The sequence below is a fragment of the Heterocephalus glaber genome, unplaced genomic scaffold (genome assembly GCF_053883595.1).
Source record: "Heterocephalus glaber isolate CG9 unplaced genomic scaffold, H.glaber_assembly_v1.0 deba00001733, whole genome shotgun sequence".
In the NCBI taxonomy this organism is placed as follows: Eukaryota; Metazoa; Chordata; class Mammalia; order Rodentia; family Bathyergidae; genus Heterocephalus; species Heterocephalus glaber.
This window is the reverse complement of record NW_028258444.1, coordinates 4,275,440-4,301,284: the sequence shown is the minus strand read 5'-3', so window position 1 is coordinate 4,301,284 and position 25,845 is coordinate 4,275,440. Positions and strand designations below refer to the sequence as shown.

The window sequence follows — 25,845 nt, the reverse complement described above, 5'->3', positions numbered from 1 at the left end:
TTGAGGGCTGAGGCTGAGTCCTGGAGGAGCGGAAGCTGGGACCAGGCAGGGAGCAGAGGTGACTTTAGGACATGTGCGGAGGCAGTAGAAGACAGAGCTGCCTCGGGGCATCCATACCCTGCCCTGTGGTGTCCCCTGGGCCCTTGCTGAGCGCCCAGATCTCGGTCACAACCAGGACACAGATGGGCACTGAGGGGGCTCAGTTCTGTCACCAGGCCCTTTACTGTAGGCAGATCACTTTGTGCACCTTTTTATGGTCTGAGGGTGGGTTACTGACCTGTGCCACCATACCAAGCTTGCTTCTCTCAAACACGCAGAGTGGGTTACAGTGACTGCAAAAACCCTTCAGAATTGTTGGGGAAAGGTGAACTAGGCATGTTTAAGTTCCCTATAGGATTTCGAGTAAGGTCTAATCTGTTTTGTTTTTTTGATACCGGGGATCGAACTTGGGTCCTTGAGCTTGCTAGGCAGGCAGCGAAACCACTGAGCTAAATCCCTGGCCTGAATCTGTTTTTTTTTTGGTACGGGTGATCGAACTTAGGACCCTGCACATGCAAGGCAAGCGGCAGAACCACTGAGCCAAACCCCTGGCCCATATCAAATCTGTTATTTTTTTACTGAAAGTCTCTCAGGGTCTAACAAATGTGTGCAATTGACTAGACATTTAGATACACTGTACCCAGTTGGTATTCAGACTGACACCAAGGCTAGGTGTGAAAATATTTCTTTGTCACTAGTGCCATCTAGTGAGAAGTGTTTCAAATGACATGAGTCGCTTAGGAATCACCGTTGAACTGGGGCAAGTTTTGAGAGCGGTTGTCAGTTCTTCCCAGGGAAATGGGATTGGCCCAGGGTCTTGGGCAGGTCAGGCCAGTGCTCTACCATTGAGCCACACCCCAGCCCTAAACTGTCAGCTTTTAAGAGTTACAGATTCTTGAATTTTATTCTTTATAGAATCCGAAGAATAGAATCTTTATACTTCACAATAAAGTTTTTTTATTATAAAATATATTTCAGAAATTAATTTATAAAGAATAGTAACCCAGTGACACACATAATAAATTAGCTGTGTCTCAACACCACAATTACAACTTTTTGGAGAAATAATATAATTGAGCTTTAAAGATAACCCTTGGTAGGGCTGGGGATTTAGCTCAGTGGTGTCTGCCTTGAAAGTGTGCAAGGTCTTGAGTTTGATCCCCAGTACCAAAAAAACCCCCACAAAAAACCACAAACAAACAAGAAAACATAGCCCTTAGTAGTAAAGTAAAATACTGGCCAGGCATGGTGGTGCACACCTGTAATCCCAGTTACTTGGGAGGCTGAGGCAGGAGGATTGCAAGTTGGAACCCAGCCTGGCAACTTAGGTACTGAGCAAGACTGTTTCAAAATTTTAAGAAGTCTGAAGCGTAGTTTAGTGGTTTTCCTAGCATACAAAAGGTCCTTGGTTCAGTTCCTGGTGCCACCCCACAGGGGGAGAAAGGAGAGAGAGAGCGAGAGAGAGTTGTGTGCCCAGTGTTACCAAGCATTGTGGGTACCACCATGTGCCATCTGCTTAGTCCTCCCATGCCTGGGGGACTCTGCTCCCCTTAGGGACACCGAGACTGGTCCATGGAGGTATGCGATGAGTCCACCTTGTCCCGGGTCAAGGCCTGCTCCGGGGCTCCCTGCAGGATCTGCTGAGACCTCTGGGGCAGATGCCTGCCTGGGTCCCCCTCCCTTCCCCTCTGCAGCTGCGGTTCTGCCATTCCTGCTCCCTGACTTCAGAGCACATTTCCCGAGGACCCAGCCTGGAGCGTAGGTCCTGGGTGCAGTCGCAGTGTGAGAAATAAGCTTTGTCTTTTCTGTCGAGGCACAAGGCTGAAGTAGCTCCATCTTGGGTTGAAACGACCCGGCCATCTACTCACTATCCACACTGCCCCCCCCACCCCGCCCCTGCCCCTTAGTATCCTGAGCGCCAAGAAATGGTGACTGTGTGCCTTCTCCCGAACATGGCTGGTTCCCAAGATAAAGAGCCAGGGACTTCGCGTTCCATGCCCCACTTCCCCTCTGCAGCTTACTCAGTGATGCACCTGCCCACCTCGTCAGTGAGCCGGTAGATTGTAAGCCCTTGAATTCAGCCAGTGAATTGAAGGTCAGCAGCTCCTCCTGCATGAGGGCTAAAAGAGGCCGCTCTCCTTTGTTCTGAGTGCCTGCTGCCCCATGCTTGCACCCTTCTGCAGAAATAAAATGCCTTGACGAGATTTCTTGATGTCCAAGTGCTTTACTACCTGGTGGTGTGGTGGGGAACACATCGCAAGTGTGATGTCTCAGGGCCTGGAGAGAAACGAAGTTGAGAGTAAAGGATCGTGGAGTTCGCTGTTGCTCAGGGTTCACCTGTGGTTTGGAGAAAGACAGGAAGCCTGAGGACTGATCATTTCACCAACAGAAGAGGAAGTGTGGAGCCTTAAAGCAGCCTCTAACTCTTAAAGGCTGGGGCAATCAAACTGAGATGTTTGTATCTAAATGTTTACATTTAGGAGTAGCCAAGCTGGGAATGGTGGTGCATGCTTGTAATGCCAGCACTTGGGAGGCTGAGGCAGGAGGATAGCCACAAAGCCAGCATGAGCCAAAAGGTAAGTTCAAAGTCAGCCTGGGCTATGTAACGAGACCCTGTCTCAAAGAACAAACAAACAAAGATTAGCCAAGTTCCAGAAAATACTGAATCTCAACTCCTGCCAGTTCTGCTGTATCCAGGTGAGGGTGCTGATTTGGAAAGAGGAAGACCCTGAGATTTGGATGGGGATATCTGGGTCCCTGCACTAAAAATTGAGTCCTCCGGTTCCATGGGCACTCCAGACTGCAGCAGTGACTCACTCCTCCTGTTTGAAGGTTTGAAGAACACAGGTGCCTGCTCTAGTGCCACCTTAGCTCCCCTGTTGGTCACCAGACCCATAAGAGCCAAGTCACAGGAGTGTGCAAGTGTGTATGTGGGACTGCATCCTAGGGTGCTGGCGAAGGGGACAGAATATGTACTGGAAAAGGAAGAATTTATGAGAACATTCTTTCATGGTACAGGACTTCTACCTCAGCAAGGACCCCAGGAGATGGCGCTAACATACTTTGAGGTTGCCCCTTAGAAGCTCCGGAAACCAAAGTACTGGTCTATAAAAAGCAAGGTGTTGATGCCCTGCAAAGGGTGAGAGAAGGCGCCACAGCGCCCAGACAAGCAGGCCTGCTGAACTAAATACTGCATCCTTCAGGCTGGGAGGGGCCCAGGGATGCTCTGCCACCTAGGGTGAAGAGTGGCCTAGGAGGAAGGGGCTGGGTCACAGAGAGGGGCCTGAGTCTCACCCCGAGCTCAAAGTCAGGCCAATTCGAGGAGGCACTGTCACAGGGTGGGTAACGGAGGCCAGAGAGCAGAGCCACCCTGCAGCGTAAGGACAGTGATTGTATCGAGCAGGGAGCCGGGCATCATGGCCCTTGCCAGTAATCCCAGCACGCTGGGAGGCAGAGGCAGGAGGATTGCAAGTTTTGGCCCCACCTGGGGAATTTAGCAACTTGGCCAGACCCTGTCTCAAAATTTTAAAAAACGAGAAAGGACTGGGGATGTGGTTCAGTGTCAAGGGCCTATTCAATCCCCAGCACTGCAAACCAAGCTGAAAGCATGCTGGCTGTTAGCAGGGATGCCAGACCCATGGCACTAGGCAGCGCCTCCCTCCAGAATCTCTCTCCTAAAATCTCTATTTTCATGCTGGATTTTAGACCTTAATTTCTGTTTTCTATTACTATGGGTTTTTCCAATCACGCCTTTGCAAGAGGCCTTTTTCAACAGGGTTCCCAAAGCCACTGTGCCCTGTGCTCCCAGCCACACTGTGGATTCACCACCCCGCATGCAGAGCTGAGCACTACGTTCATGCCCTGCAGACAGGGAGGCCTTTCTGACCTGAGGAGGAAGCCAGGTCAGCGAGGGAATCTCTCTCAAAGACCTTTTCCAACAGGTGAAGAATCATTTTCCCCATGACCCCACAGGGTTTGTGTTTTTAAATTTTTTTATTAGCACGTGTTTGTAGTACACACTGATGACGTTCACTGTGGGAAGGAGATACATGTACTTCGCCTAACTTTCTTTTTCTGTTCCTTCCTCTCCCTCCTTACCCCTCTCCACTGCAAGATCCCCTTTCCATTTGGTTTTTGCTCTTCTCACAGAGCTATTGCTCGAGGTTGAAACTAGGCTGCTCCCCTTTCAGTCGCTTCCATCATTCTGTTTCCTTGGCCTCTGGCCAACTTTTTGGTCCTTCAGGTCCCAAGAGCCCTCTCCTGAAGTGTCTTTTCTCTGTGACACTTCCCAGAAAGCCTTGCTGAGAAAGCCTGTGCTCATTTCTATGAGACAGAGAAATTACCTTTTGAGATGTGCTAGGTGCCCCTACTAATTCCCAAAGATGTATGTACTCATTGCTGCAAACATGTACTAATCAAAATAATTTATAAAAAGTACTGAGGGTGTAGCTCATAGTAGAGCATTTGCCTAGCATGCATGAGACCCTGGGTTCAGTCCTCGGTACTATGAAGTGAACAACAGCACTATGTGGATGTACCGACTCCCCACACTGCATGTAATCGTGTACTGTAAACATGTACTGATACCAAACAATTTTTAAAAAGATGTATAAATAACCTAGTTATGTATGTGTAGCATTTCATGGAATTATTAGTTGGTATGAATCTCACTCCTCAGCTTATGCCTGCTATGTCCAACTTTCGAAGCTCTTGCTCAGCAGCAAAGAATTTTTAGGCTCCAGGCCCTCATTCAGTCCATGTAGAAAGTTTAATCTCAGACTGGGTGCAACTCGGTGGCAGAGTAGGTGGTACAGTAAGTGATGCCCTGGGTTCAACCCGAGCCCTGCAAATCAATAAATAAAGCTTCATCTCTGTCATATCTAGAGCTGGCTCTGGGATTGAATGCAGAATTTGAGGGCATGCACAGGTTCCCAGGTGGGGGTCACCCACCTGGCTTCTTTGGCCCTAATTCTAGGCCTCTGTTGGCAGGGCTCAGGCCTGGTTTTTTCCCCCACTTACATGTTCTCCCTAGAGAATCCCTTACGCTTCTTGGATGCTGTGTTGTCTTCATGTTGATTTCCCCCTGCTATCCAGAACCAAATTTCTCGCTCTGGATGGCTTATCCATCTGTCCACTTGACATTTTTACTTAGATATCTAATTTTATCCCACACTTTCATGATCAGCAGAGAAATCCTGATTTCTCCCCTTGGACTTTCTCCTCCCCCATTTTCCCTGTAGCTCAACTGGAACACCCATGACCTAACCTCAGTGCCTGTTTTCCCCTTCAGTTATTCAGCAAGTGCACCCATCCCTGCTCCCAAAATCATCTCCGGCCTGTCCAATTCTCCTTATTGCCAGGGCTTTCAACCTAAGGTATTATCACCCCTCAGTTAGGATGCTGTGTCTCTTTCTTGTCTTTCTGCTTGTCTTATAATCATTATTCCACATAGCAGCCAAAGGGTTTTACTAGGACAAAGACTCAGCCTAAAGGAGTGACATTACATATGCCCTAACTCCGCTCCTAACAGCTATGCTCTGTTTCCCATTCAGAATAGAAGCCCACGCTTCTCGTCATGGCCTCTAAGACTCTAAGTGAACTGGCCCCTCCTGCCCTCTTATGTTATATCTGTCTCCTTCTTGCTAGCGGCTCTAACCACACAGCCAGCCCCCTCTCTTTCTCTTTCTCATTTTGAAATAACCCAAGCTGATTTTTGTCTTACCCTTTGAACTTTCTATTTCAGAAATGCTGTTATTCATATTCATGAAGCTGGTCTAGTTAGAGGAGGAAATGTTGAGAAAGGATGATGTTTTTAGGCTTTTAGTTTGATTAACTTGGTGGATGGTCATTCCTTCAAGGTGTGAGGACTAGGGTGGGAGACAGGAAATTTGAGATGTCTTTTACCAGCTGACATCTCTAGAAGGCTTAGGTAGTGTGTTATCTATTGCTGCCTAACAAGTTACCTCCCAATTTAGAGCCCAAAACAACTTTTCTTACAAAATTTTATTTTCTGTGGGTCAGGAACCTGACAGATGTGGCTGGGTCCTGTAGCTCTGGGACTCTCACAGGCTGCAGGAATCTTGGGACCCCTGGGGGACACTCAGATATTTTCTCACAGGATGAGGTTCTGGAGGATTGTTGGACGGAGGCTTCATATTCTCACAGACTGTGAGCCTCCGCTTCCTCAGCTCCTTACCACATGGGCCTCTCCATGGAGGAGCTCACAGCATGGGAGAAAGGCTGAGAGAAGGTGCTAGAAAGATGGAAGTCCTAACTTAGTCCCAGGAGTGCCATTAAATATGTTCAGGGTTCTCCAGAAAAGCTGAACCAATAGGAGTCTGTCTGTCATCTATCTGTGGCTTCAGTCACCTCAGAGAGGAAGAGTGCCTTGATCCGTCTGTAAGCTGGGGGCCTCGGAAAGCCAATGGTCTCATTCCCATCCCGCTCTGAAGGCCAGAGTGCCAGGAGCACAGACATTCGAGGGCAAATGTGATGAAAGCAAATGTCCTGGCTGGAGCTGAGAGCAAATCTGGCTTTGGTCTTCTCTGTTCCATCGGGACCCTCCACGCACTGGGCGGTGACCACCCCCACTGGCAGTCCATGGGTTCAAATGCTGTAGACACACTCAGAAATCATGTTACCAGCTCTCTGAGCATCCCTTAGGCTGGCTGGCATAAACAATTAACCACTACATCAGTTGCTATAGTCTCTGTCAGAAGAAGTCATCGGTTTCAGTCCATCCTAAACAGCAGGTGCTGGGGTCCCTGGCAGCCAGGAGCTATTCTGAGCGCTTTACATGTGTACTATGCACAAGCCTTACAACATACCTTAAGGCATGCTGTTATTCCCAGTTCATGAATGAGATGTCAAGAAGTGACTTGCTTGAGATCCAACAGCCAACCTCGGGGTACAGAGATCTGAGCCGAGACTGCCTTGCCTCCGAGCCTGTGTTCCTAATGAGGTGGCTCTGCCTGAAGTGGGGTCAATAAGAACAGGCATCTGGGCTTCTTGGGAGAGCACTGAACTTTCAGGGGAGTGAGATTTGGAAGATGGACTCACCTAATCCTTGGAGAAGAACCATGGCTGATTTCTAGTGTTTCTCTCTAGCACCCAGACTCCTCCGGGGCCAAGGAGACATGCTTTTATCCTGGTGTTTTCTCCTACTAGTTGTTTCTTCCTTTTCCCTTCTTTCACCAAACATTTACTGACTGCCAACTATGTGTTGGGGAAAATACTAGATCCTGAGGAATACATTGTTAGTTTTCTGATTACAAAAGCTGTAATATAATACAGTTTGAGAAACTTTTAAAGAACTTACTCAAACTGTCTGCTCGGTGTCATCTATTCCTACTTGAGCTCTCTTCCTATTAAATGTACGTTTATTGAATTGTGATGGGATTAGAAGATGAGCAATTTGTAAAGCATCTGCACACATTTTAACCAGGTTTACTACTTTGGCTTTCTCTATTGTCTGCTTAGAAACCAAAGCAACTCTTTAATTTAACATATGATGTTGAAAATAATTTTACAATTAAGTTAATTTTCACACTGCTTTTATGTTCTTTGTCTGCATGTATAAGCACCAAAACACTGTTTTATATTGTACTAATGAATATGTGCTGTATTTTTTCCCTTGGGTCACTAATCACTCACTGTTATGTAATCTCAGCAATATTGAGTTCAGTGCCAAGTCTACAGATTCTACAGTAACCATAATTTAGATGTTAGTTTATAAGCCACTTTTTTCTCATTTGTGCAATGGTTTGTTTTAGTTAAGTAGGCTGGACAGAATTTAGAAGTTTATTACCAAGAAATCTGACCCAGAACCAAGAGAGAACATCTGATGAAGACAAAAACGAAATTAAGCACTTTAGATTTTCTGTTTTCCTCTCTCTCTCTCTCTCTCTCTCCTTCTTTCCTCTTCCTCTCCTCCTCTCTCCTCCCCTCCCTCCCTTTCTTTCTTTCTACTAGCGATTGAACCCAAGGCCTTTGCACCAAACCATATCCTCAGCCTTTAAAATTTTTTTTTTATTTTGTGACATGGTCTTGCTAAACTGCTTGGGCTGGGCTGGAACTGTAATCCTTCAGCTTCATCCTGTCTGAGCACTGGGATTACAAGCATGAGACACCATGTCAGGCTTCCACGTTATTTAATCTATAATTTACTGTTGGGGAATATCATTGAAATGGCAACCTTTTTTCTTAGTCAATAAAACACTTAAAAAATAAGAACAATCTTTGCTAAGTAATTAGATAACTATAAAGAAAAATATATTGTAAAAACCAGTCTATGGAGAATACCAGGAAAATAATGCCATCTGGGAAAATCTAATTAATTTTGATGAGCATATGAGCTATCCATCTGATTGATTATCCTACTAGTAGGAAATTTTGATAAAAGGCAATTATTAATTTCTAAGGGATAAATATGAAACAATCTTATGATAGCTCCATTTGGGCCTTTTAAAAAAGTTTTCATGTTGTTGCCACGGAAAGAACTGATGATTTACATAGGTGTGCCACAGCACTTTTGTCTTTTAGAATTGTCAGAGCTTCCTTTATAAAAGTGCTTATTTTTGTGTGGTTAAGAGATCAATACAGGGCCTGGGATTTAGCTCTGTGGTTTCGCTGCCTGCTGCACAAGAGCAAGGACCTGAGTTCGATCCCTGGTACCTAAAAAAAAAAAAAAAAGAGATCAATACAGGAAAATATCATCATCACAAATTAAATAAAAATTAGCAAACAAGAGGGTTCACATTTAATTGCTGGAAAAGCTCTCTGGGTATTCTTAATCACCAAGTACTTTTAGCATGCTTCTGGGAACTCTGGGGAACTTTATCAAGTAAACCAATAAGCAGATTCCCCATGGCTTCACTTCTGGAAGTTCTGACTGTGTTCTGGCATGAGGCTCTTGGGAATCTTATTTTTCTTTTAAGCCTCACAAGTGATTCTGACAGTAACTCGGGACTGGGAACCATGTCTGCAGTGGTTCTCAAAGTCTGTTCCCTGGACCTACATTCCCAGCATTACCTGGGAACTCATTAGGAATGAAGATCCTACGGCCCCACCCACCACTACTGAGTCCTGTCCTGGAGGTAGATACTATACTAAGGTTCTCTGTTTCACTAAGCCTCCCAGGTGATTTTGATACTTGATAAGGTTAGAAAATCCTTTTTGGTTTTTATACCCAGTCCTTTGGCCCTTTCATCAGACTGAGATGGACACCCAAGTGCTCCTTTCTTTCTTTCTTTGCTACAGAGCTAAGGGAATAGGACTTGGGTACTTATTGAGACCTTCTGAAGTGTGGGAAATTGTAGAATTTAGTTATCTAGTTGTAAGAATAGATCACAAGAAGTTTGTTAACTGAGAAAATTAAGTCATTTCTGGGAAACTTCACAAGTCTGTTTGTTAAAAGAATGCCAGAAAACTTTAATAGACATTGTAAAAGTCTCATGGGCGAAAAACAGGTTTTCCTAGTTTTCTTATTTACCATTTCCCAGGATCAGAGGACCTTGTCTCTACAGGTGGTGAGAGAAATACGACTCATTATGCACATCTGTGATGTTTATGGTGGGCCCGTGGGCTTGATTTTGGCTGAAGTCGCCCTGCTCTCTTGGTACCATCTAATAAGAAGAGGGCTGTGGTGTGCTCTTTGATGTACGGGATTGGTGAACGGAAACAGGGGACTTGTAAATTTACTTGTAGCTTTTATAAGTCACTTAAAGTCACTGGTTATCATCAGATGTTAAAATCAGAAAGACAATAGCCAGAATAACTAAGCTGCTTTCCTACATGTATAAAAGCCTTGCTTCTTCCCTTTGTGATGGTCGAATAGTGCCAGAGGAATTAAACTACTGTTCTTCCCCCAGGCTGTCTCCTTTTCTTTCTTTAAAAGTCAGTCTTTCCGGGGTCTCAGGTCTCCCTCTAGAGAGACCACTGACACTGAAGTAGTGTGGAGGGAAAATGACATTCTTTTTTTTTTGGTACCGGGGATCGAACTTGGGACCTTGAGCTTGCAAGGCAGGTGCTGGAACCACTGAGCTAAATCCTCGGCCCCAAGAAATGACATTCTTAACTTTTCACTTATTGCTTGGGATGGCAAGAACACATGCCATCTCTAGGCCCATTTGTTTCCAAGGAAAACCAGAATGGGATGACAAACAATAACCAATATGGGGCCGTGTCAGAAGCTCTGGGATTTTCAAAAGCTTTTCTTCCCTGCTCCCCAGTCTTTTCGCTTCTCTTTACTCTTGACTGTGATGCTCACACCCTCCACATTTTCCCACACCATCTTTAGCACAGCCATGTAGTTCTTTACATCAACTCAAAGCCTAAAAAGAAAGTGGGCCAGGGATCTAGCTCAGTGGTGCCCATGCCTGCCTTGTAAGCACAAGGTCTGAGTTTGATCCCCAGTATAAAAAAAAAGAAAGAAAGGCCAGACAACAGATGTCCTCTTTGAGCACAAATTTTAGTTTTACTTTCTGATGGTAACCACTCTAGAGCAAAATTTGCATGCTGCATTCTGGATTTTTCTTGATTGATCATCCAGTGTTATTATAATGAACATTAACTGTTACATCCTACAACTGACAACAGTGACACGGACCACAGAAGACTGAAGATGTGTTTGCCCACCAAATGATTCTAGATGTCTAGGGTTTATTCCTTATATCTCTTTATTTTTGTCTTTTATTTAATTTGTGATGATGATATTTTCCTGTATTGATCTCTTTTTTTGCGGTGGGGTACCAGGGATTGAACTCGGGTCCTTGTGCTTGTGCAGCAGGCAGCGAAACCACAGAGCTAAATCTCCGGCCCTGTATTTATCTCTTAAGCACATAAAAATAAGCACTTTTATAAAGGAAGTTCTGACAATTTTAAAAGACAAAAGTGCTGTGGCACACCTATGTAAATCATCAGTTCTTTCCATGGCAACAACATGAAAATTTTTTTAAAAGGCCCAAATGGAGCTATCATAAGATTGTTTCATATTTATCCCTTAGAAATTAATAATTGTCTTTTATCAAAATTTCCTACTAGCAGGATAATCAGATGGATAGCTCATATGCTCATCAAAATTAATTAACTTCCTTGTACCCTCAAGGTTTCATTGAACACACCCAACTATCTCTTTCAATATTTTTTTACCCTACTTCTAATTTTTTGCTTTTAATTTGAGAGGTCTGGAAACCAGAAAACATGTTAGTTAAAATTATGTTTAAACTGAGAACAACAAATTGAGTATAACACTCGATTTGTGTTGAGATTGTGTTAAAGTTAGTATTTTCTGATATTGCATATGTAAAGATTAATAGGATTGTTAAGGCTTGTAAAGCCTCATGCATTCAATAGGTGGGGCTCTTCAGAGGTGGCTGGATCTAGAGTGTGTGATACTAAGATCAAGGATGTGATGCTGGGAATAAGGCTGTGAGTGCTACCTGACCTAAGGGTAAAATATAAAGAGACAGATAAAATATAGGTGACAGAAAGAGGGCTGCGGTTATTATTGTTGCTTTCTACTTGTTGCTTGCTGTTTGGGTGTTTTTGCTGCCTTCTGCCTGCTATGAACTGTTTCCCCTCTGCTATGTCACCTTGCCTTGGAGCCAGCCAATTATGAACTGAAACCTCTACAAACTGTGAGGCAAACAAACCTTTCCTCCTTTAATTTTGGTTGTCTTGTATTTCGTCTCAGCAATGAGCAAAGTAACTAAGACAGGGATTCTTTGAGAAAGCAACATGGCAACACATGCTGAGATCCTTGAAATTCTCATACTCTTTGGTGTGTGAGTTCAAGGCCAATACAGAATGAGATCTAATCTCAAAAAAAAAGAAAATGAGGCTGAGATGTAGCCTAGGGGTAGAGTTCTCACCTAGAAAGTGTAAGGCCTTGAGTTCAATCCCTAGTATTGCAAAAGGACTTTTTTTGGCTTATGGTTTAGAGGTTTCATTACACGATAATTTGGCACCATGGTCTCTGGGCCTGTGGTGGGGGACTACATCATGGTAGGGAGCATGTGGTAGAATAAAGCTGATCACCTGATAGCTGCCAGGAAGTGGGGGGAAGGAGAGAGGGAAGGAGGAAGAAAGGCACTAGAAGGGGAAGTAGGGGAAAAAGAGAGAGGAAGAGTGGGGAGAGAGAGAGAAAACAGTGGAAGATCAGGAACTAAATGTACCCTTCCATGGCGTGTCCCCAGTGACCTGCTTCCTCCAACTAGTCTCCACCTCCTAATAGCCTGTTAAATTCTAAACCCATACATGGATTAATCCATTTGTAAGCTCAGAGCCTGAGTGATTGAACAGTTCTCAACGGCCCTGCTGCTGACTGGGGACCGAGCTTTAGAACATGAGCTTCTGGGGGACATTTAAGTTCCAAGCCATGGGAAATAGTAAATGAAAAAAGACAATCTTCTCATTAATTTTGGGGTTTAGAAACAACATAATAATAATTGCCAAGTATTTTGTATGTTAACTCCTTTAAACCTCACAAAACCCACTAAAATAAGTACTTACCATTAAAATCTCCACTTTGTAGATGAGAAAGCTGTTATGAAGAGTGTAGGAAATAATTGGCAGAGATTCAAAGCTAAGCAATGTGGGTCTGACAGCCTGTGCTTCTGGTCCCTCAACTCTCAATAGGATATCTCAGTTTATGCGTGGTATACTAGCACAATTAATCAGAGTGTCCCACTTCATTCATGAAAGTCCCAATTTGAATGATAAATCATATAATTACTGTAGTTTGAGGTGAGTTCACAGCCATGCTCAAAATAAGAAGACATTTCTCAGTGGATCAGATATTGTGGGAATTTTCCAAAACTGAATACCTGTGGAACCAGCTGGAAGAGGGAACTGGTGACCAGAATGTGGTTGATCTAAGGATATGCGTAATAATCACAAAGGATCTGTGATGACGAGGGCCTTGTGCCTTTAGGCTGTCAAAGCCAGGATGGGGACCAAACCCAACTAGGATGGGGCACAGAGGGTGACTACAGCAGCAATGGTGAGTTCAGGTGTAATTGTCTGCAAAGGTGGTCACAGTACCACTCCTAACCAGAGAGACAGAAGGTACAGTAACACCCTTGACTCTTGGTTTTGTCACTTTGACTGAAAGGAAGTGACAGAAGTGAGACTGTCAATGTCACTGTGATTCTGAGCACTACCCCCACACAAACAAGCCTGGTCTAGTCTGTTGGCAGATGAGACCATGTGGACAGGGACCAAGCTGGCATCTGCCAGACATGCATGCAAAGCTCTGTGGGCCTGGCCAGCTGACTGCACATCTGATGTGGGAGGAAGACCACAGATGATGGCCAGCTGAGCCTGTGCAAACTGCTGACCCACAGAGCTGGGAGCTGAACAACTCATTGTTACTTTAAGCTGGGGTAGCACGGGATGCACCAAAAGCTAACCAATCCACCAAGACACCGAACAAATATTGCCAGCTTCCATCCTTCAGAAGTCTAGGCCTTGTTCCTTTGAAAGTGTCTGAGCAGTTCTTGGGACAGACAGACAGGAACTGTGTCTGATGCCATTTGGGAAAAATGAAAGTCACTGAGCTCAGAATAAACAGCTATGAAATATATTCAATGAGATGTGTGCTTCCTGCTTCCAGAACATAAATCATGTATGTTGCCAAACAGGATAAGAAGAGGGAAAAATTTGCCAGATATCTAAGTTTGCCTTTATGCAGAAATTATTCATATTGTTATACATATATGTGTATCACATATATTCTTTTTTGAAATTACTCAATATGTAATCTTTGTTTCTGGCTTCTTCCACTTACCACAATATTTTTGAGTTGTAGCGTGTACCAGTATTTCATTTTTTTTTGTTAGCATATGTTTTCTATACACAATGATTATATTAGTCATAGGGATTTGGTACATATATACAACACATCTTAATTCTTTTTACTTCTTTACTTCTTTTTAGTCCCTCTTCCTACTTGCAGAAAATCTATTTTGTAATATCTATCTTTTATTTTGCTCTTTAAATTGTATACTTAGGGTTTGTCAAGAGAAACCATGTGATATTTGTGCTTGTGTGTCCAATTTATTTCATTTAGTATGGTCTCAAGGTTCATTCATTTTCCTACAAATGACTCAAATCTATCATTCTTTGTACTTCATTAATTTTTATAGTTACAGTCCACTGTATGCATAAACCACAATTTTTTGTTTTTTGAGCAGAGAACATGCTTTATTGAGTAGATATAGAAGAGCACATTCTACCACACACGAGGAAGGACGTGGTGTCTGTAGAAGGCCTTCACCCCTTAAGAAAACCCCCAGTGAAGTTGCTTTTGGATAAGGTTGAACAGTGATACTGGAGGGGAGCCGCCACGGACCATGCTTAAAACCAGCTCCCCGCACCCCACAGTGAGTATCAGCAGTGTACAGAGATGCCTAGAGCAAGGCACAAATGACCAGAGTCGGGATTGTGGGGAGGGCGACATGTCAGACGTCAAAGGCTGCCCCAAGATAGCAGGTTCTAATGGGTGTGGGAGAAATTAGAGGGAGCAGCTCTTCCTGTACTCGGACAACACCAAAGTAGGAAACCAGAGGAGAGGGGGACGGCGGGACATCCCAAAGAAGAAGAGGAGGAGGAGCTTTGAGAGGTGGAAGTACTTCAGATCTACAGGAGGGGGTGACGCTGCTGGAGAAGCAAACCTCGGCATTGCGGCCACTCTGCCTCACTGAGTCACAGGCTGCGATGTGAAAATCATTTCCGGTCACTCTCAACTTCTCCCAGAGGCTCAGGGCAAAATCAGTGTGACTGTTGTGCAAGTGGAGGGTTGTGCAGCAGAGCTAACCAGTCACCGTGGAGCATGATCAAGAGAGCTGGAAAGTATTTTGCACCTGCAAAAGTAAAGGGGCCAAGGGACAAAAAGAGCATGTTCACTTCAGAGCACTTTTTGGTGAAGCGAAAAGAAGCATCCTTTCTCTTCCACCAAGACTCTGCCCACTGCCCACAGGTGAGCACCGATCCGTACTGAATCACCGCCTTATTCCTCTCGCCATCATCTGATTCAGATGGATTGTTCGCTGTGACCGAGACTAACGCCTGGGAGGCTCTTCGCAAGTCCTTTGCTCTGGTCAGCCAGGTAAGGACAGAAAGGGAGGCATAGAAGGGAGAGCGAGGTGCACTCTGAGGTGAACGGTCCCAGGTGCTGCCCCTTCCCCACCGCTCCCCAAACACGAGTGGGAGGAGTAACCGCAAAGGTCCTGCTGTGGCAACCGCATTGGAGGTCTGCTGACCAGGTGGCAAGAAGCACTGGAACGAAGCTCAGAGGACAGGACATACCTCATGGGGCAGAGGACACGAGGAGGAACCAGTGACTGGACAGGTACAGTACCGGAACAGAACTCCTTGGGTCAGTGCTACGAGGGAGCCGCACCATAGGCTGGTGCGGGTCCCATCCAGGCAACCTCACTGAGGCCGAAACAACAGTTCCTCAGAACCAGCGTCTGCCCTGATCACGAGGGCGGAGCCAGGACAGACCCGAGGGGCGTGGCCTTCCCAAAGGGTACTGCACTTGCCAATCAAGAGAGCAACAGAAATGACAGACAGATCCCTAAGGGATGGATTCCTACTGCTGGGGTTCGCTGGCTCAGAGTGATGGACCACTTTAGGTGCCCTTGGGAGGGGTCCATTTTAAGCAGCTTGGATCTATGCTTTTATTGGAGTTGGACCGTTTGCCCTCTTTGGCTATCCACTCATCAATCAGGTCCTGCCTCTTTAAAACCAGGTGTTTTCCTTTTCAATACTTGAGCATTTGAAGGGCTTGTAGAGTGCTGACAATGTTCACGGGGTTCACAGCCGTCTCCTGGCTGATTTCTTTGATAGAAATCTCTTTGCCTTGGAAATTATGCAGGTAGCGGAGCAGCACTTCTTTCCAGTAACTGCGATAGCTTATGAGCCCCAGATCTGAGAGCGGTCGTTCTGGGGAGCCGACTTTTTCCTCCACTTTGGAAAGTAAATAACTGAAATCAATGAGCATCTTGCCATAGCCCTGTCTCATGTACTGAGGCATGGTAAGGATACAGGATACGTTGTAGTTGAGGAGTGAATTCTTTTCCTTGGAAAAATATCCAATCAGGTGACAGCCAGTGTTGTCCGCTTCTGTCATGACATAGAACAGGAAGGGCTCTACATCATAATATAATGTCTTGTGGTCCAGAAATAGCTTGGCCAACAGGCACAGGTTTTGGCAGTAGACTTTGTTTTTCTTGCCATCTACTTCGAACACCGAGATGGAGCCTTTGCCATATATCTCGTCTCCAGGCGGGTGTTTCCACACACACTTGGCCATGTGCTGGCAGAGTATCGTTTGGCTCTTCATGTATTTTAAACAGAATTCACACATGTAGAGACATCCCAGCTGCACATACTCCTCAGGATAGGGAGAATGGTACCAAATATCAAGCTCATAGTGGCCAAAGGCGATTGTTTTAATCATGTTGCTCCCCTCTGTAATTTGGCCTTGCTGCCTTAACTTCTCCAAATTTGTGCTCTGCGGAAGAGATCCAAGTCATACTCGCTTGTCAGGTTTTCTAAGAGAGTTTCCCAAGTATTCCCGTAGGTCTGCCTGTGCTCCATGTATTTCTCTTTCTGTTCTTTGCTCAGTCCAGAATTTCTTTTCTTCCTAAGTTCAGCCACCTTTTCTTTATATCGCAGCTGCCTTTCTGTTGGTGCCTGCCACCACACACTGGGGACAGCACCTACTCACACTTAATGCAGCTCATGACCTCCACAATTTGTTAACCCATGCATTTGTTGATGGACATTTGGTTGTTTCCAGTTTTTGGTATTATGGATAAAGCTCTTATAAATATTTGCAAGCTTCTATGTGGATAAATGTTTTCATTTCTTTTGGATCTGTATTTAAGAGTAGGTCAAACAATATTGCTATGTTCAATTTCCTGAGGAATATCTAGCATTGTTTAAGATAGAGAACAAAGGGAGGAAATAAATACTCTTTGACTGGCTTCTGTCTCTTGGTGCCTTAATTTTTTTTCTTGCTATAAAGAATTATAAATAGTCCTAAGAAGAAAAGGATCATTGCTATTTTCAAATGATGCACAAAATTTAGATAAAAGATATATTGAAAAACATGTATCAGGCAAATTAACCACAAAATAGTATTATCAATGAAAAACACTAAAAGAGATAAAAACATTTCATAATGATAAAAAGAATATTTATCCAAAAACTGTAGTAGTTCAGAATTTATATGAGGCTGGGTGTGTGCTTATAGTCTTAGCTACTTAGGGAGGCTTAGGAGGGAGGATCACTTGAGCCCAGGAGTTGGAGATCAACATGGGCAACATAGTGGGATCTTATCAATAAATAAATAAATAAATAAATAAATAAATCTAGGTGTGGTGGTGAACACCTGTAATCTCAGCACTCAGGGATGCTGATGCAGGATCACAGCATGGAGGCCAGCCTGAGCTACACAGACAGTACAAAGTCAGCCTAGACTATATAGTAAGAACCCGTCTCAAAAATAGTTTATTTGGAATTTACCACAGATTTTTCAACATACACATATCAGAAACATGTGGAACTATGAGGATAAACTTATAATAATGGTACCTAATTTTAAAACACACCCTGTCTTATTGAATGACAACATATTTGCTCCAAATAAACTTTTTGAAAATTCAATTACCATATTAACAAGCTTTATCTAGCACCAAATACATTATTCTCTTTTTATGTTTCCTTTTTTAATGTTAGGCTATTTTTATTTTTCTAAAATCTTTTGCCACGTTTGTATTGGTGCATATTGATTTATAAAAATGAATAAATTCGTGGGCCGGGGATTTAGCTCAGTGGTACCACTGCCTGCCTCACAAGTGCAAGGTTCAGGGTTGAATCCCTGGTGCCAAAAAAAAAAAAAATGAATGAATTCGTTTTGGTGGATTTGTGCATCACATGATACACTTTGATCATTCCCCCCTCCCCTCCCCCCACCGCAGTTTCACTTTGAGGGGTTCAGTGCAGATAATTTCAATCCTTCGAATCCCCATGGTCACCTGCCCTTACAAATACATTCTCTGCTAACAGGTGGTTTGAAGTGGCTGCCTGGCACACCCACACAGGTGAGCCAGGTTTCCAGGCAGAAGTCCTGGCTGATGGAGTGAGGCAGGGGGATTTTTAATTCTCTCAACTTGCTGGATGATTCTGACCACTCAGACCTTTGTCTCAGATTCTCATAGTTTTACAGATTACATTTAGTTAGGTATCGTATATTGAATGTCTAAGATGACTCAGGTACTGAGTCAATGTTGGGGAGAAGATACTGACCCAGAAATAGTCTTTAACTTCAAGGAGCTCAGTTTATTGGGTGCAGGTGGAAAGGACATTTTAATGCAGTGTGAAGTCAGCATGATGACGATGGAGATTTAAACTGATGAGCAGGGAAATCTTTTAAAAAGTGGAATACTTAATTAGAGACAGGTTTGGGGGACTTACTTGCTGCTAGTGTGGAGACAGGGAAGGGTTACGAGTCAAGGATGACCTGCAGGCTACCTATCCCTGAGATAAGAGATCACAAGAAAGGAGTGCTGAGTGCAGGCAGAAATTGAGGCAGGTCAGTGCTGTGTCTTGAAGGGACTTGGTGGCTGCTGTTCCACGGGCATTTGGATTTATGAGTCTGGAATTAAGTGAGAGATCTGTGCTGAGACAACATTGTGAGTCCTCACCATATAAATGGTGACTGACCCTATGGTTTTGGGTAGTGCCTTAGGTCTTTCTCTTCCACTTCTGAAAACCTGTCAAATGCCAGGCCTTATGACACACACCTACAGTCTTGGCTACTTAGGCTGAGGCACAAGGATTGCAGATATGGGACCAGCCGACAGCTTAAGGAGACCTTGTCTCTAAATTTTTATAGAAACAGGCTGGGAATGTCATTCAGTGGCAGAGAACTTGTTTTGTGTGTGTGTGTGTGTCCCTGTGTCCCTGTGTTGATCCCTAGTACTGCAAAAACAAAACAAAACAACAACAGAAGACAGAGGAAGAGGGTGTCTTAAACTGTTCCAAAATCAGCCTGTACCTTGACCTCCGGGCATGAGCTGAGAAGCAAACCATAACCCACCAGCAGAGGCTTAGGAGGCTTTAGGAGGCAGAATCAGTTCCAGCACCTTCTGATGGAATGATGCCAGAATTCCAGTGGCGTCACCTCGAAATTTCTAGGATTACCAAGTCTTCCAAAGCCAATTAGCTGCCAGAACGCCTATTTGCAGTGTTCCAAACCACCTGTCTGGAGCTCACCCTGGTGGTGCCCAGGCAGAAAGGACACCCTGTGCTGGGAGGTGGCCAGGCCACACAGTGGGAAGAACTGTTCTTGGGCTGAACAGGCACGGGGCAGAGGGTTCTGGGTACCTTTCCGGAAACCCGGGGGGTGGAGCCATTCAACAAAGACTATGGGTAAATGGAGGTGGAGCAGGGGGCAGCATTGTGGAAAAGCAGGCCCGAGGGGCTTCAGGGCCCATTCTCCGGAAGGCTGGCTCTTCAAGGACTTTGCTCCCTTCTGCTGGCAGCAGCCGAGCCCGGGACTGCAGAGCTTGGTGCTTCAGGCTGTTTTTGAGGATGGGATATTGTTGTGCTACTACTTGTCTCCTCTCTGTTACTCTAAGCCCTGCAGGTTTAAACAAAAATTTTTTTAAACTACAACTTGCTCCATATAATCCCTTCGGATTCCTAGGAGAAATTTCTGTTCTATCAAGTTAAGGAATCTAGAGGCAACCGAACTCAGAGTTAAAGTGTACATCTTCTCCAAAATGTAAGACCGTGGGCCTTACCAAACACTCCGAGGAGCTGACTGTAGTGAAGAACACCAGGGAAGGAACACACCAGACAAGTTGGAAAGTAAAACAGACCTTTATTAGTCTGGCCAGACGGCACTCCCAAAGCAAAGTAGCTTAGAGAGGCAACTGGCTCAGAGTCCGAGGCTGTTTTTATAGGGGGTTGAGGGGGAGGTTAACATGTAGATTTAAGAGAAAAGAAACAAGGGCTAGTGGTTGACTGTCACGTACTGATGGTCGGCAGACACACATACACTAATGGTCACGACTGTCACGTACTGATGGTTGGCACACACACACTAATGGTCACGACTGTCATGTACTGATGGTCGGCAGACACATTGATGGATTGTCCTACAGATAGTGGGTCCGGGGATGTCCGTTCTCCAGGCAAACAAGGAGTTGAGTAATTTACCTTTAAAACTCTACGTCTGTTACAAATTTTATCTAGCTTCCCAGAACTAACAAGCTTCTTAATCATTAGCTCACATTTAATTGCAGTCAGGGCTACAAGAATTCTAAGATTACAAGGTTTTGCAGTCCCACATTCCCCACTGATTTTTTGTAACCTAAGTAATCTTATGCATAAATATAGGCATCCATTGTATACAACAACATGACAATAATAGGCATATACACACAACTATGATGACAAGAAAAAGTTGTTTTAACCATTTTAGGTTGGGCAACCACTTAGTTAGCCATTTGAACAAATCCCCACCGTCTTCGTCATGTACTCTTTGAGCCAGATCTTTTAATTGTTTTACCTTTTCTTTGCTCTTTGGACTATTATCGGTAAGACTGAAACAACACATATTTTTTTACCCTTTCACAACCTTGGTGGTGGAAGAGCAACAAATAGTCTATTGTTGCTCTATTATCTAAGATTGCCTGTCTCTGTTCTTGTAACTCTTGGTTAATTAATGCCAAGGCTGCTGAGGTAGCATTTAACCCTTTGACCATCTTGCATGCTAATTTTCACACTGCTTTTTCAGCATGGACCCCTATGGAAGGCAGGGCAACAAAGGATGCTATCATAGTTATTACTTTAGCATCTGTTAACAGACCTACATCATCATCACATTCTGGCGCAGTGTAAGGTGACCAGCGTTTATTTCTATTAGGCACAATCAAATCAGTTCTATCTGGCAATACTACAGCTAGACGACTCAAGCAGCAACGGGTCTTGGTTAAATTTGCTGGAATATAATTGAAGGTTATTTCTTCACAGGTATAAAACCATCCTATTGGCAGGGAGATACAGCAATTGCTATATACAATTTGCTGTGTTATATGGCAGGGCATCCGTTCTGATTGTTTTATCCTCAGACACTTAGTTGTACAATTTTTATACATAGCACATGGGGTCTTATTTGACATGATTACCTTGGGTGTATATAATTTGACAGCATTTTTAGGTTTATGACATGAAGCATGTCCCCAGTTATAACTACCTATATAAGTAAGGTTCTTTCCTGGGAAGTCCTTGAACAGGGTATAGGGTCATATTAATTCTAAAGAGGTGCATACCGGAATAAGACAGCTTCCCAGCACGTAATGGAAATTTACATTAACATTCAGACAGAATTCGGACAGATTAAGCAAGTTTGCCAATTGAATCCATACATTTTTTGTATGATCTAGTCCTCTTGGGGGCAAAACTGCCAGTGTCCCAGAGAACATTATCATGAATGTGAAACATCTCCAGCCCACTCCAGTCTCAGTTTTAGGTTGCCTGGTTGGCTGGTAACCTTTCATTTGTCCTTTGTGATGTCTGCGGGGGGTCCTGCCTTCAGATGGTTGCGATGTATCCAGGCAGAATGTCTGGCTACCTTTACTGTCCAAGGAGTCAACAGGACAACAGGAACCAGTCCCTTCCAAAGTGGTTCCAGGGTCTTGGAGTCAAACCTGCAAATAAAAACCAAATCTCCCGGCTTATAAGGTAGAGGCTGTAAAGGTTTTTCACTGGGACTAGGCATTGTCTTCTGTAATTTATCATGTAGTTCTGACTGAAGCTGATGAACTGCTTTTAAGGATTTAAGTAGTCGAAGGTGGGAAATCTTTTCTTTTAATTCTACATCTACTAGCGGAATGATTGGGGGAGATCACCCATAAACAATCTGGAAGGGGGACAGATTGAGGGGAGGCTTGGGAGTGCACCTCGTTCTGAGGAGGGCAAAAGGGAGAAGCTCTACCCAACCTAGTTCAGTCTCCAAGCATAATTTAGTCAGAATTTCCTTTAAAGTGCAGCTTGTTCTTTCTACCTGTCCTGAGCTTTGAGGCCTATAGGCACAGTGTAGATTCTATTTTATTCCAAGGATATTACTAATTAATTTAGATATCTTAGCCGTAAAGGCCGGACCATTGTTGGACCCCAGAGCTAAGGGCAAACCAAAACGGGGAACTATTTCTGTCAAAAGTTTTTTGACTGTTACTTCAGCTGTCTCCCTTTTAGTGGGATATGTTTCTACCCATCCTGAAAAAGTGTCCACAAAAACTAGCAGGTATTTGTACCCATACATGCCCGGCTTCATTTCAGTAAAGTCCAACTCCCAATGTTCTCCTGGAGTTAGTCCTCTGCGTCGGACCCCAGGGGGCCCAGTTACTTGATTAGCATTTACCTTGAGGCAGGTGGGGCATCGTCTCACCATGTCCTGGGCCTTTTGGGCTGATCCCTCCCTGAAAAAATGAGGTCACAGGGCAGCCATCATTTTTTTCTCGCCAAGGTGGGTGGACTCATGTAGTTCTCACAGCAACGTGTCTGCTACAGCGTCTGGGAGCACCACCTTTTCATCATTGGTGGTCCACCACCCATGTCTTCCTCGAGTCCAGCGTCTCCTGTTCATTTCCACTACTTCTTTATCTGTGTATTTAGGTTTTTCTGGGAGTACTGGCATGGGAAGCAGAACCATTTGTTTCCCCACTGATTTTTGGGCGGCTTGTTTTGCTGCCTGGTCAACAGCATTATTATCAATCATCTCGGGGCTAAGCCCCTTCTGGTGCCGGCGGCAATGGATGATGGTGACCTCTCGGGGCATCCAGATGGCTTGCAGCAGGGCCAATATCTCCGTTTTGTTTTTAATTTTCTTTCCTTCGGAGGTCAGCAGCCCTCTATTTTGATAAATCTCCCCGTGCACATGGGCGGTGGCAAAAGCATACTGGCTATCAGTGAATATATTTATCCTTTTTCCTTTTCCCAATTCCAGAGCCTTAGTTAGAGCAATCGCTCAGCCCTCTGTGCTGATGTCCCTTGAGGTAGCCCTTGTTCCCATTCCACCTGTTGGTCCTGGTTGACCATCGCCGCTCCAGCATACCGTATACCATCGCGAACGAAACTGCATCCATCAGTGTATAACGTTGCCTCTGCGCGGGGGAGGGCCTGGTCCGTTAAGTCTCTATGTCTGTAAATATAAACCTTTTATAACAAACTTGAAACCAACAAGCAAACATACATATTTCCTTGATAAATCATTCTGCACACCTTCTCGACGTACTTAGGCCTTCTGGTCTTGTATATCTCTCTTTATCCTTTTAACAAGACAAAATACAAAATCTTTTCATATCAAAAGTATATCTCCTCTACTTATAGCTTTTTTTAAAATACTTTTTCTCCGTCTCACTTACTACAAACCTTCTATAACAAACTTGTCTTCAGCTGTTAAAATTTTAAAGTGTCCCCCCTTTTTTTTTTTTTTTTTTTTTGTAAAATCTCTTGATGTCTGGTAGAGCACAGTTGCAGTTTCTCTGGCTTTGTTTTGGATTCCAGACCTTTGTAGCCGCATCAGGCTGATAACACAGTGCTGGCCTTGGCTCTCAAAGCCAGAAGTGTTTTTTATTTTGTTTTATGTTCTTCAGAGCTTTCCTAGCTGTTTTTAATCCATTACTTATTATTATTATTATTTTTAGTTCTTTCCAATCTGAATGCAAGCCCTGCTTGACCCTCTTTGAGTCTGACCACAGCACCCAGCCTGCACCTTCCAGTGCCCTGAAGCCAAGCTGTTCTCCTCATGTTCTCTTCATGCATTAGCAACTCAAGTGGAGAGAAAGGCAGCTTGACCTCCTCCAGAGCAGAAGCACTGGGGTTTGTCTGTAACAAAGTCACATTATCTGAGAGGTGAGTCCGCCATGTGAACGGCAGCAGATTTGGCGAGCAGTTGCTGCAAGACCAAAACTAGACAGTTCTCATAGGCAGCTGATTGTCATGGAGCAGGAGCTTGAGTTGCTCCCAGGCTCAGTTGTTCAGCCACAAAACAGAGTGCACAGGGCTCCAAGTTGTCAACTTTAATTAAAATCTCAAGGGAGAGAACTTTTCTTTTTTGTTAAGCTGTCTGGGTGTTATTTTTTTAATCTGTTCTCTAAGTTCCATACATTTAACTATCTTTTGCAGCATTTATTTCAACACTGTAGGCCTGCTTGGGCTAAAAGAGATTGCCTCATGTTTTAGTCTCCCCTTTATTACCTTTTTACATCTGAAGCATCTACCTTTTTTTTTTTTTTACTTTCTCTGCATTCCTTTTGGATGAAACCTCCATCTGCTAAGCTTGTAATATTTGCTTTTCCTATCTTTTTAGCCATTCTGTCATCAAAAGGATCCCTATTATTAAACACCTTCATCGCCACACTCATCAACTTTTCCCTATTTTCTCCCTCAAATCCTTCCATCCACTGCAATTTCTTTCTAATATCTGGGGCCGATTGAGTAACAAATGCCAAATTAATTGCCTGTTGGTTTGCAGGGGCATCTGGGTCAATTGGAGTATACGTATGGTATGCTTCCAACAGACGCTCCAGAAAGGCAGTAGGGGATTCCTCAGGTCCTTGAAGGACCTCGCTTACCTTGCTCAAATTGGTAGGCTTTCGAGCGGCTCCCCTCAAGGCGGCTAGGAGATGTTGACGGTAGTTTTGGAGAGCTTCTCTCCCACCTGAGGAATTAACTTGCCACGGGGGACAGGTGGACGGAAGTTGCACCTCAATACGGGCTTGTTGTTGCTCATCAAGTGGGCCCTCTGTTTCTCCCAACACTGACTTGATGGCTTGCCCTCGGATCCTTTCTCTCTCCTCAGAGGTGAAAAGGGCTTGGAGAAGTTGTTGACAGTCATCCCAGGTTGGGTCATGTGTATGAAAAACAGATTCTAGGAGGGAGATCAAAGCCTGAGGTTTTTCTGAAAAAGGGGGATTTTGATGTTTCCAATTATACAAGTCACTGGTAGAGAAAGGGATATAGACATAATGACTCTGTTCTATTTCCCGAAGAGGTAAAAGAGGAACCGAACCAGTCCCTTCAGTGGGAGCCCTACTGGGACCATAAGCGGCCCCTGTTTGCATGTGGGAGGGGGAGGTTACAGAATCTGGAGATTTTTTTCTCTTCGGGAAAGGGAGGGTAGAAAGGGTTTCGAGATATAGGGCTGGCTTTATCAGAGGAGGAGGATGGCTCCACATAGGGTGGAGGTCTTATAACAAGATCTAAGGGGTCAGGATCTTGTGAGAGCACCAGCTTGGGAACCCAGGCTTTGGCCTCTCAGGGTTCTCTTGGGGCCATAACCAGAATGCGAGTGTTTGTTCGCAGGGAACAATGCTGCAACCAAACTGGAGGCTCCTGACAAGCCTGGACCCAGATATTTATATAAGGAAATTGATCAGGATGACTAGGGTGGCTGGTGACCTTATTCCATACAGCCTGACAGAGGCTAGGGTCAAAAGAGCCCTCTGCTGGCCACCCAACTCCAAAGGCCAGCCATTCCAATTGACACAGGGAGCGAAGTTTTCCACGAGAAAATTTAACCCCATATTCGTCCTCCTGTTCAGGGGAAAAAGCCAATTTAAAATTAGTAAGAAAACAGTCTAATGGGGTGACCTTGGAGTGGGATCCTCCCATCTCTGCCCTTGATGGTTTGGAAGGAAATACAAGGTTAAACACACAACGGACAGGACACTAACGAAAGAACGACAAGACGAACAGGCGCCACAACAAAAATGAAACTAAGTCTTC

The 25,845-nt window shown here is 44.4% G+C and overlaps 1 pseudogene across 1 annotated transcript; it reads right to left on the bottom strand.

Moving 5' to 3' along the window:
• Positions 1 to 14,212: 14,212 nt before the first annotated feature.
• Positions 14,213 to 18,077, bottom strand: LOC101717342 (histone acetyltransferase KAT7 pseudogene; annotated as a pseudogene). Its single transcript, XR_015446902.1, has 3 exons — positions 18,022 to 18,077; positions 15,346 to 16,750; positions 14,213 to 14,900 (listed from the first exon to the last, which is right to left on the bottom strand). The product of XR_015446902.1 is annotated as a histone acetyltransferase KAT7 pseudogene (transcript).
• Positions 18,078 to 25,845: the final 7,768 nt, after the last annotated feature.